This window comes from Carassius auratus, unplaced genomic scaffold (genome assembly GCF_003368295.1).
Source record: "Carassius auratus strain Wakin unplaced genomic scaffold, ASM336829v1 scaf_tig00215163, whole genome shotgun sequence".
Lineage (NCBI taxonomy): Eukaryota > Metazoa > Chordata > Actinopteri > Cypriniformes > Cyprinidae > Carassius > Carassius auratus.
In genome coordinates this window covers 1-12,383 of record NW_020527959.1, presented here as the reverse complement: position 1 = coordinate 12,383, position 12,383 = coordinate 1, and the positions used below count along the sequence as shown (strand labels likewise).

The 12,383-nt window shown below is 38.6% G+C and overlaps 1 pseudogene; it reads right to left on the bottom strand.

Annotated features, from left to right (window-relative positions):
• Positions 1-4,855: 4,855 nt before the first annotated feature.
• Positions 4,856-8,004, bottom strand: LOC113093824 (calponin-3-like; annotated as a pseudogene).
• Between the last annotated feature and the right edge of the window lie 4,379 nt (positions 8,005-12,383).

Sequence of the window (12,383 nt, the reverse complement as noted above, 5' to 3'; positions counted from 1 at the left end):
TATTGTAAAAGAAACTGTAATTTTGTAAAAAAAAAATTAGATCCCCAGTCTTGGTTGGCCAAGTTTGTACATCCAATTCCCATAAATCTCATGTGAAGTAGATATTGACCATCATGTCTTTCTGTTGCCTCTAACCATTCATGCAGAACATAACGGAGATCATTTAACCAACTTTAGACATAGGCTATGGCAAAACACATATATCATGATGCCAATATGGCTGAAATGGCAAAATCAGAGGAGATCCGATAAGGCCACAGGACCAAAATCAATCAGGCATCATATACTTATCAGTCTACATACTGACTGACACGAATGGGACTAGTTACATTGGTTTAGATTTATAAATGAATTACGGATTAATAGTATTTAAAAAAGAATCACAAACTAATCAAAACTAGTTCTGTTCATTCATGACAACCTAAGCAAAAAATTTGATTGTTTGAACAGAGAAACATTCCTCCTTTCAAGGAGAAAGTTACAGACAGCCCTCTGTTTGGATCAACTCCACTCCAAACCAGCAGTCCGAAAAAAAACAAACAACAAAACAATACTCATGTGTGAAAGAAAGAGGGTGGTTTATGCATTCATAGCAAGGTTATGTAACATTCCAGAATCTTTGCATTATTTATACCAGTGAGGACTGGGCTCCTCAGCCGAATTCTTCTTTAACAAAGCCATTCAAAATGGCTCATGCAACAGACTGGACATTGTGGCAAGATGCCAGCCAGCCACTCAAAAAAAAGATACAGTAGGAAGGGCTGTTTTTTTTTTTTTTTTTTTTTCAGATTCACTGCCAAAGTGAGTGCCTTTCTACCACTTTGTCTCAGATTTTGTTCACATGTGTGCTATTCTTCTCTCTTGACGTACGAGGACATTCCTTACTGGTTGGCGAATCATCTTGGAGCACTTTTATAGAAATTGAGAGCATGTCATAATCCCCGGGTCCATTAATTCCTGTGTTGTTATAAATCTAAAATTAATGGAAACCTTTTTTTTGTTTTTTTTACTTTTGGTGGCTTTAAAAAAAAAAAAAAGTTATTCTCCAAACAACTCCATGTCGCAATGGTTTTATTGAAAAAGCCTTTAATTAAAGATATTTCTTAATGGAAAAGTTTTGTATTTGTATTTTTTATAATATGCACCAAAGAATTGAATGCAATGTGATCCGGGGAAGTGTGTTTAGAGAATAAATATAGGCAATTTCAATTTCATGTTGACTTAAAGATATTTTATTAAATATCTATGGAAGCCTATTTGCCACAGAATAAAAACAACAACAATATCAATACAATTATAAAAACAAATTCTCTTGCAATTCTGAATTTCAAGGTATAGCCTACATCTCGTTTTTTATAAACTTTCTGAAAAAAAGGTCAGAATTGTGAAATTTACATTCTCGAGTAGAAAGACAGAATTACGAGATATAAACTCGAAATGGCAAGAAAAAATTCTAATTTGTTTTGCTGTGGAATAAAAAAAAAAGACCATAATTGTGACTTTTCCTTACAATTACTTATTTATATCTCATAATTCTGACTTTTTTTTTCTCAGAATTGTGAGTTTATATCTTGCAATTCTGAATTTATATCACACACTTCTGCTAAGTGATTTAATCTAAGGATAAAAAGGCACACTTATCTTTTATTATGTGAAAATAAGGTTCTGTAAATATGTATTTAATATTCAATGTTTATTTACAAGTCCTTTTTGAATAGGAAACATTTCTCATGTGTGGTTTCCACTGTGTGGCCCCTGATGAAGTCTGGGATGGTTATAATTCAGGCCTGTTGCTGTTTTCCGTCAGTAAATAGAACAACTAATAACTAATTGGTTGTAAAACTGAGGAAGTCTTACCTTCTGTTTTATAAGGTGACTAAATGTGAGAGGGTTCACATCATGCTGGTGAAATGTGGGCTGTATTGTTCAGAAGCTGATAGCTAGTTGCTAGAAGTTTCTAGGGCATTGCCAAGGAGTTCTGAATGGTTTTATTGAGTTATTGGTAGCCCAGAAACCAGAAACGCTCTCACCTTGCTGTAAATGCATCTTTGTCTTCCTGGGCCTCAATAAGTTACTTTGGGCTTAATGAAGATAGCATATGATTCCCAAATCAAATCTGACTGTTTTAGATTATCAGGAGGTAGTATAACAGAAACTCCTTTTAATTAATAAAGAAAACCTATAGCATTTCAACATACAGCATGGTTTTCCTCCTCTCCGCTGAGAAAAGATCCCTCCCTTTTAGAGTTGAGTATGTGGGGGATACATGGAGATGGCTAGAGGCCACTGCTTTGGATTTGAAAGGAGAAGAATCGATACTGAACTCCTCGTTCTGAAATTCAGAGACCGAGCGGCCAGGGAATGAGAGCGTTCTGCTAAAAAAAATATCCACAGGCATGTGAGGAAGTCTCAGATGTCCCGGACACATGCTTACAGCTTGTATCCAGGGAAATGTCAACTGGGAAAGCAGCTAGAAACCATCTGTGGTTCTCATTAAAGCCCACTTCTCAGTCTTCACCTCACGAACGAGGAATGAGTTCACAGTGAGCAGTAGTCACAATTCCTCGAAGCGTGTTTGTCTGTGGATCAGTATACAGTATCTTTGTTCTTCATCCTCTTACCCCTCCATTCATTCCAGGCCAGATGGAGTGAGGTTCAGCCTGAGGATCCAGGCTAATCATGCTAATGAACTCCAGACACATATCTTATTCTTTCTTTTTTTTTGGTGGGGGGTCTGCAACACGCCTCTATGCAGCTGACCACCTTTATTATATTTCTTTAAAGCACGGGGTTCAGCAAAGCTCATAAATGAGCTTTCCATCAGTTTCGGTGGCTTCTATAATCAGAGAGGCCAGTGTATTTTCGCAAAAACTTGGTGCCACAATGCTTGTGTTTTGAGTAGGGCTGGGTTTTAGTTAGTTGCTAGAGCCTTGCTTAAGAGTTCTGAATGGTTACTTCAAAGACTATAGAATCCTTTAAAAAGTCCTTAAAGGGACATTGGTTGCTTTGTGATTGCTAAAGTGTTCTGAATGGTTTTTAGTGCATTGCTAAGGTGTTCTTAATGTTTTCAGAGTGTTCTTCCAGCCTGTTGCTATGGTTTTTGGATTTTTGCTATGGTGGTTATTTTTTTTTTTAAACATGTAAATTCATTTTGCTTATTTTAACATAGTGAATAAAACTATTAGCACACTTTTCAGCAACATCCTGCATGATTTCAGGTATAATTTATGTCCGTAGCACAAACAGCTCAGATTAAATTGCATGCTGAAGTTGAAAACTAGTGTTATGGGTTTCTACGAGCAGTAATAATAGTGATGCTTGCCTTAGCAAACACTGCTAACTACCTCATGACCCTCTCTGAAGCACATGGTTTTGGCCCCAGGCCCCTCAACTGGCACCAGGGTGGCACAGTTAGCAACATGATGCAGCATACAAAAGCTGCAACACCAGTTAAGTTCCTGTCCAAAGGCTTTCTGTGGTTGCTGTGGTAACTGCCTTTATTCGGACCTTCTCTATAATTGGGTCTTGTGTTTTGTCTCAGATTCCACAACTAGCACAAAGCGCTGATTATCCCGGAGTAACACGGTCAGGAGGGGCAGGGGCAGCACTTGAGTGAATGCCATTGCTTTCTTGTCCTGTACGCATGGATATAGTTGTATGTAGTCCTCCCCGCTTAATTACACAATAACAGTTCGACTGAGTACACTGACACCCAGATTAAGCACTAACATGTTACTTTAACTAGTAGACTCTCGGTTCTTCATTTATGACTGCAACCACTGCAGTGACTTCGCATTGTTAGAATTCGAACATATTGTTGGCCTTCCATTGCCCCAAATCGCTATGGAAACAGAATAATGTTTGCCATGTGGCATTACGTTACATATCTCGGAATGACCCAGAATGCAACATGCAACTCTAAAAATTGTGATTTGCTGCACGTATAAATCCTCAACTGCTCTTAATTCAAGTCTGCAGCCTCAGACCAACTTAAACGGGTCCAATTCATCTGGAATGTTCCATCACGAGCCCCACCACACTTTTACCATTCCGTCGTGTTTCGGTTGATACTGTGGCCAATAAGAATGCAGAAAGGTCACGGCATGGGAAGCATAATTTAATTCAGTGGTGTGCAGCTCGTTCCAAATCCCTCCATGGACGTCGGCTGAACTGTAAAGTAATCAAGTGTAGCATTTCATCGACTTAATTGAAGGTTTAGTATGAGAAGATGCAGAGCATGAATTCTTTTCTTTTTTTTTCAGGACACAAACAAGAGCTTTTTAGAAATTCATAAAAATAAAAAAAACATATACATATGCACAAAATGCAATAGTTCCAATAATTGGTGCACAAACACAGACTTGTTCTACTTTAGATACTTTTTTCACTGCTTTTTGTGGTTATATAACTGTTTCCAGAAACTCTGGCCTGTCAACACAAGGAGCAGCTTCCAATTGCCTCTGAGGGTAACCTCAAAAACACAAGATTTATGGCTTCGCAGTGATACTTGGGCAGAGTCAGAGCACATCTGAAGCCCTGTGCCACTTCAATTCACCCTCATAAAAGTTGCAAGATTAAAAAGAAAAACAATAGCAAAATCAGGGCCGTTGTAGAAACCACACCTCAGCAGGACAACAGCAAAGAACCTAACTGACTTGGAGAAAGAGGAGAAAATGTGTTATTTAATCCCAATAAAACTGAAATCAGTTCAAATGTATAGATAACTGAACAGCTATATTTAAATTTAAAGGCAATGAAAGTCAAAATAATAGACATGCGTGGAGAACCAAGTTTATTTATAAGATAGAATTTATTCATAAAAGAACCATATGACAGAGGATTTATAACGAAAGCAGGGCAATAAATACAATGGGAAAGATTTTCCAATATTATGGCACAAAAAAACTAAGCAATAGCGGAATGTTTGTGGTCATCCAGTCAGCTAATCTTTGAATGCTAACATTTGTAGCTTGTAACATTTCCAGGCATTTGGAATTCTAAACGGAATTACTTCAAAAGAATGACTTACGATGGAATGTCTTCAAACTGCAGAGCGGGATTTCAATGGCGAACGAGCTTTAAAAGTAGCGAACTCAGAGGGTGTAGGGTGTAAAACAAAGGATCGTACTGCAAAAATTAGAAAATTCTCTTAACAGTTCTCCATACTTCATAAAAACACTTTATAAAAGAAATGATAAAAGATCAATTTCATCATTAAGATGATAGATTTGAGATATCACCACTCACGAATGTTTACCCAAACACATGCGCTGGGAGGGAAAGGGTAACTGTGACATGTAAAAGGCATTGCAAAAGACTTGCTCTTATGATATACATTATGTTAATACTGCTTTGACTAACAGCGCAGCAGCGTTCTCTAGTAGTCGATGCCCTGGTCGTTGTAGTGCCCTCTGTACTCATCATGGTATTCGCCCTGGTACTCTTCCTCTTGATATTCTGCCTGATAGTCACTATCACTGATTTCTGAGCCATTCGTCCCCGTGCCTTGGCTGCCGTTGGCGTGGATTATGGGCTCCATTGGGGTGGCGCAATACTTGGGGTCGTACACTTGCCGTCCCAAGCCGTACACACTCATGCCCTTCTGCGAGGCCACCTTATTGGTTCCCATTTGCAATGAAATGGTGGAGTTGTCCAATGGTTCCAGAGCTGCCTTCTGGTCATAGATGTCCCTCCTGGTGCCTGGGGCAGACATGCCAGCCTGGAGAGAGACAAATACATGGTAAATATGTCATTTTTGTGTGATACTGTTGATATATTCTGTGTTTGGGTGTACCTGGCTGGCTCCTTTGTTGGTGCCCATTTTGCAGGCTAATGGTGGTCTGGTCATAGGGTTCTCCTGTCTGCGTCTTGGGGTCGTAAAGGGTGTCTCCTGGTCCCATAGGCGGTCATCCCAGCCTGGCTTGCACATTTGTTGGTCCCCATCTGAAATGAGAGTCAGAAACACCTCAAAAGTGGATCAAAAACACTCCTGAAGATGAGGCATCTCCACTTTTCTCCAATCAATCGGGTCCTCCAATCAATCTTTATCTTTAGAAACCATTCCCAGAGGCAGGTCTACACTGATATTGGTTGAGTAGATGTTGGGTTTAGATCTAGACTTGCTGAATGGTTGTAGGTTCAAGCCTAACAGTGAGTGATCCTTGATCACAATGGTGAATTTGAGCAGCTGCCTAACCTGAGGTTATTCCAGTCGCTTTGGATAAAAGCATTAGCTAAATGACTCATTTGTAATGGGTCTTCCCTTTTTACCGCATCACAAAACAAATTAGGTAAAACAATGGTCATGGTTCCTTTAAAAATAATATTCATGTTGGCACTGATAGCCTAGTGGCAACCACACTGACATATAATACAACTGCACGTCCAGTTGACCCGAGTTTGAGTGCAGACTCGCAGTCTTTTGCCAATCCTATTCCCAACTAGCTACCCCCACGCTTCCTGTCACTTTCTAATGTCCTGTCAGCTAAAACCATGTAAAAGCCCCCCAAAAAATAAACTTCCAGGAAGAGAGTCTTCTACCTGAAGTCCAATGACACACTGGCCAGCCTTCATCTTCTCTCATCAAAATGTCTCTGCTGCTTATCTGCATATTTCACACCAATGTCAATGTTTGTTTCCATGCCTTTTGTCTTTGCCTGTAGGAAAATGAAAGACAAATTTTGCTAAATTTTAGCTGTCAATAATATTTTAGATATTAAAAATAAAATAAAAAAACAATCAACCAAATGTCATAATTTTACTCAAGGAAATCTTATTTTTATTTCTTTGAATTAGCCCTTTAAAGAATATTCAACATAAGACTCAAGTTTAGCATAACTGAAAAACTCGCAGACGTACCATACTGGCCAAAGCGAGAAGTGTGGTCTGGACTTGCGTCATGTTCCCGTTTTCGAAAAGATCATTGGCTTCAAAGATGTCATTGGGCTTCAGCCCGTAGGCTAGAATGGCTTTGATGAAATTCCCAAGGTTCTCTAGCTGAGGGAACAATGACAACAGTAAGGCTGTGTTTCTCCGTAACATCATTGGTTACCTCATTTTCAGATAAAAGAGTTAGTTGTTGGTGGATGAGTCGAAGAGTGCATGAATGGGTCCATTTATTCTTACAGCATATAAGGAGTTCTGATACTTCAGAGTTTTTAATGCTAAGGGGCATATGCAGTTGTTAGCAGCTTCTGCTTCATCGATCTTTCTCAGCTGCATTGTATTGTAAGCATTGGAAGGAAATAAACCACTTCTTGCTTCTTAAAGGAGCTGATCTGGATGAAAACAAATAACTTTGGGGTCTCTGAAATATTTACCTTATGCCAGTTTAACTGTGAATGGTTTATTTTCTTTATTGATCCAGGTTGAAGCTTGTTTATCAATCTGAAAAGAATAAAAAAAAAAGGGATTGATTTCAAATCTGTTTTCTAAGCATCACAAATATAAGCATGGTCTATGGACACAGTAAAGTGAAGTATGTAATTTCGGTTTTACTAGCATCACCAAATGGAATTGCAAAAATAATGATTGTTTCCATGCAGGTTTTCTGCCATTAGTTGAGTCAGTGTCTTTATATCAAGCCAAGATGTTCAAACAAGCAATGTTTTAATAGTGTCATGAATAGTCTCTTAGCCTGGCACAGCTGGTGTCTAAGTGTTCAGACAAGTGGTCTCCCAGTCTGACCAGCTGAAATGTATCCAAACCTACCAACAGACCAGCCTGGGAGAAAATCTAAGGCCAACAAACTAGCTTAGAATGGTTAAAACTGTTTTTGTTTTCAGCAGGGAAACCTTGCCCACATGGCCAAGATGTATGTTTATGTTTACCAACTTACTCGCACAGTATGACGCCATCCTTGAGCCCTTTCTGAAAGCTGTCTCCGATCGGCATGCCAGTCACCTCCTCGATCCAGAAACGAAGCTCCTCCTCCTTCTGTTGGTCATATTTCTGTGCGATCTGTGAGAAGAAATAACACGCATCAGTCATTTATGAGTCAAACCGGCTCTGCAGGATGATCATAGTTATGGGTCCTGGACAAGCTTCCTTTAGATTCGACAGTAACGTATCAGCATACATGCTTATCTCAAATATCATGTCAATATAAACATTGCTGATCCTCACACAGAACATGTTTGACTTCAAATCTCACCAAAACAACAGTCTGAAACATTTAAAAGGCCTGTTTGACTTTTAAAAGTTGCATTAGAGCTAATGGAAAATCATCAAATGCAGCCTAATTAAATCGGATTGCCTATAAAAACTATTTTCTGGCTCTGTTTGGCTTTTCTCCTTTGTGAGTAGAATGGCATTCAAAGCCTGTGATGCAACACCGACATGCGACTATGCCAACAACAGAGCATTAAATTCCGACAAAGAGTCACAGTGTGAGTCAGTTCTGGCTGTTTCACTCTTTCTCAGGATGTTTCTGACTGTAATAAATAGCACCGTTTAACATTGAATAATGTGCTCCGAACAGATAGCCATTACCAACAGCAGATCTTTACCAAATGCCTGAATGAAATGTGAGATGGCTTAATTTGCTCCTTCAATGAATGTTTAGTCTGTTTATTGGCCCGTAGACAAAGAAGTAAATCTTAGAAAAATAATATTCAGCTTCAAGTGAAATCCTTCAAAAATTGTTTACTTTTTTTTTTTTTTACGTAAATAAAAGGATATTAAATAATTCAATTTCAACACTGCAAGTCCAACCTATTTAAAGCAGCTATTAATACAAGGTCCAGGAAATGGTTTCGATCACAGAGGCTCCGTTTCAAGTTCAGCATTCAGGGTCAGACTGTACAAAGACAAAGCTAAATGTGGCTATCAAGACAGATCTCGAGAGAGAGAGAGAGAGGGACAAAGGAACATACAGGGAAATGGGGGGAGAAGATATTCTCAACGGGAGGCGTTCAGGACAGACACTTCTGTAGATGTCTCTTTCCCGCCAAAACATGATAAGAGCTTTCCTCATGGCCTTCTGTCTGCCATCTCAAAACGTACTGACAAACACAGTCCTAAAGTCCTAAAGCTAATGTGTCAGTCTCTAGGTTGATTGTAATAAATAGGAGTTACTTATGCACACCAAGGCTGCATTATTTGAGCAATCACTGTGAAATATTAGTATACTTTAAATAATTGTTTTTCTGGGTTAATCATTTTTTTATGTTATTTATTCCAATGATGGCAAAGCTCAATTTTTCAGCAGTCATACTCCAGTTTTCAGTGTCACACAACACTTCAGAAATCATTATAAATGCTGCTTTGCTGCTCAAGAAACATTTATTGTTAGCATCAGTGTTGAATGGTCTACAGAAAGTTCAAAAGAACAGCATTTCTTTTAAATAGATTTTTTTTGTTTGTTAAAATTTATCCTTTTTTCTGTTAGTTTTGGTCAATTCGATGCATCCTTGCTAAATAAAAGTATTCATTTCTATAAAAAAAATGACTGAACCCAATTATACCATTTAAACACTATAATATATGAATACACTTCATTTAAAATCAAGAAATACGTCTCAAACTGTACTGAGTTCATACTAAAATCACTTTGGTATATTGGCAATTACCAACATATTATCTGAGCTACGATATCCAAATAGGTGTCTTTATGCCAACAACATTTGTGCCTATTATTATTTCTCCTAAGAAACTGAAGATAGCTTGGCTCCATAGAAGTTCTCTAAGCAGGCTGAAGATCAAGCAGACATCCCTCCACACTGCAGGCCATTAGTCAGAATATGAGAAATCTAGAAAAAAAAATGGCATGTGGGGTGTGTGGCAGTTCCCTTGTGCAATTTGAGGTCACTCGAGATGACTTTTCTCCTATAATGACAGACAAAAAGCTAAACCGTACACAGTTTCTCATCTTTGAAGGATTGCAGCACTTTTGGCATGTTCCAAATAGTTCAAAAAGCACTGGATGTTTTCAGATGTAGTGGGAGACAAAGAATGTTATATCTCTGATATAATGAGCCATTGACTGGGGTGATTTATATTAGACATGAATCAGAAAAAAGAACAGAGGAACTCCACGGAGAAACTGAGCAAAGATTGGAGAACCATGTGTCTGTCTTGTCTTTCCTTCCAGTCACTGGGAAACCAGCCAGTGGTAGAAAAAAGAGAGAGAAAAATGTGATCCTCGATGGAGATGTTAGAGGCATCTGTAGAAGAAGAACATTCTGGAAGGTTGTGGGCTGATCCCGCTGGAGACCAACCTCTAGCTCTCCTCCCCCACTCTTAATTCTAGGAGCATACTGATGACAGCACAAAAACCGAGCAAACACTGGACTAAAAAAAGGTCAGGGAGTGAAAAGACTCGCAACACAACATGATCAATTCGACAAACAAACCCTAAGAGATCGATAAAACTGGTCACAATGGAACAGGAGAGGGAAATCCTTCTCATCTTGGGTTTAGACTAAAAAACATTTTAGCAACATGGACATGAATCTAAAATCCAACAAAGTCCTATTTGTTTAAAAAAAAAATAGTATTAGTGTAAAAGAGTTCTATAAGTAAAATAATTAATGATTCAGAGGTGTGCATAACTTACGGTGGCATCATAAAAACCAACTTAGCAAAAATAAACTTATTAAACAAATTTATGTTCTTACTTGACCTTCTTTTCTGACTAATATTGGGTACTGTGCTGAAATCAAGTGTGCCTATTTAATCACATGCAAGTAACTAGTCCAGCCAGTAATAGGCAATATATAACCATGCGCTCTGGAAATACCCAGCAGACAATGAGGAAAGATTTGCTCTACTATACCTGCAAAATCAATTTGTTTTTTTTTCACATCTGAAAGGGAACTGTTTAAGCCACAAATTGATTGAACATTCTCCTGAAAAACAGTAGTAATCAGATGTTTATATCTTGTTTCACAACCACAATGCTAGTACATTGCTAGCTGATAGCTAGGCTGTACTGGATGATTGCAACAAGGTGACTCTTTGAGTATTCTGCTTTGTTCGATACGATGTTGCTAGGGTTTCTGAGTGGTTGCTAGGTGGCTACTAACTCACTTCATTCAAGCAAAGCCATCCTGACTATTTTTTTTCCCATTTTATTAAGAAAATGTACGTAATATTCAGAACCGCAATTCTAGAATATTGCTAAATGATTACTAGGGCATTGCTAGGGTGTTCAGAGGGGTTGCCAGGTGGCTACTTACTAGCTTTATTCTAACAAGCCCATCCTAACTTTGTTGTTTAACTTTTTATTAAGAAAATGTGTGTAATATCTGAAACCACAATTCTAGGGCATTTCTAGTTGACTGTCAGGATGTTTTGATTGATTGCAAGGTTATTGCTAAGTAGTTGCTAGGATGTTCTGAGTGTTTGCTAGGTGGTCAAAAGAGCCCATCCTAACTTGATTTTGTTAATAAAATGGGTGTTATTTTTGGAATAACAATTGACCAGTATTGTTTGGCTAAAAGGGATTTCAAACCTTCAATAAATGTTGATATCTTTTTAAACAAGAGTCTATAAAAAGCCTTGTCTATGTTTACACTGTTGTAAAATCCTGCTGAACAATAGACCCAATTGCCTCATGAAAACACTTTCCTGTTTCTCCTAAAATGGCATCATGGGGTTAACAACCGTGGCCACACTTCGCACAGCCTTAACCAAACCTGGAAAATATTGCTGATCAGCACATTGCGGGGGAATGTAACGGCCCCTCACTGGGCCGCCTGCACATCAGCAGTCACAGTGTGGCAGTTAAAAGTGTTTTTACGCTGAGAATCAACATGGCATGCAGCATTAGAGAGTAACGGAACAAAGCCCTAAGGTTAACCTGATCTGGTTTTACCCAAGAACCACCGTGACCTCCCTGTTCTGAACCTTGTCCTGTCCCAGGAAACAAGGGCTTGAGCTATGGGCTAAGTACTGGCTTATTTTTCAAGACTGATATGCACGCTAAGATAGATACAGAATTAGATAAGTGGGAGAGCCAAGAATAATATGGATTTATTACAGTCTGAAAAAGATTTTCCCAGGCCTGAGAGAATCAAGGTGTCATCCAATAATTTCAGGGGGAATTCCTGCATATTTACTCCATGTTCAAAGTTCTGACCGTGGAGCATTTTTGGAAGCAACATACAAGAGAATGTATTTTAATACTAAACAGAGCTACCAAATCTCCAATGGCTTCCAAAAGCTCTCATCCAGTCTGGGGAAAACAACATGGCAAAAACAACTGATCTGATTAATATAATATAACACGAATGGTCATGATAAAAATAGGTTGCTAACTGACATCTCTTCCATGTGTAAAAATAAACCAGCCTGAACAATATCATCACTGTGCTGGACTTGAACAGAGGATGATGCTTTGGCAACAAGCCCGTAATGAACGGACCCTTGTGTCTGCTATTACA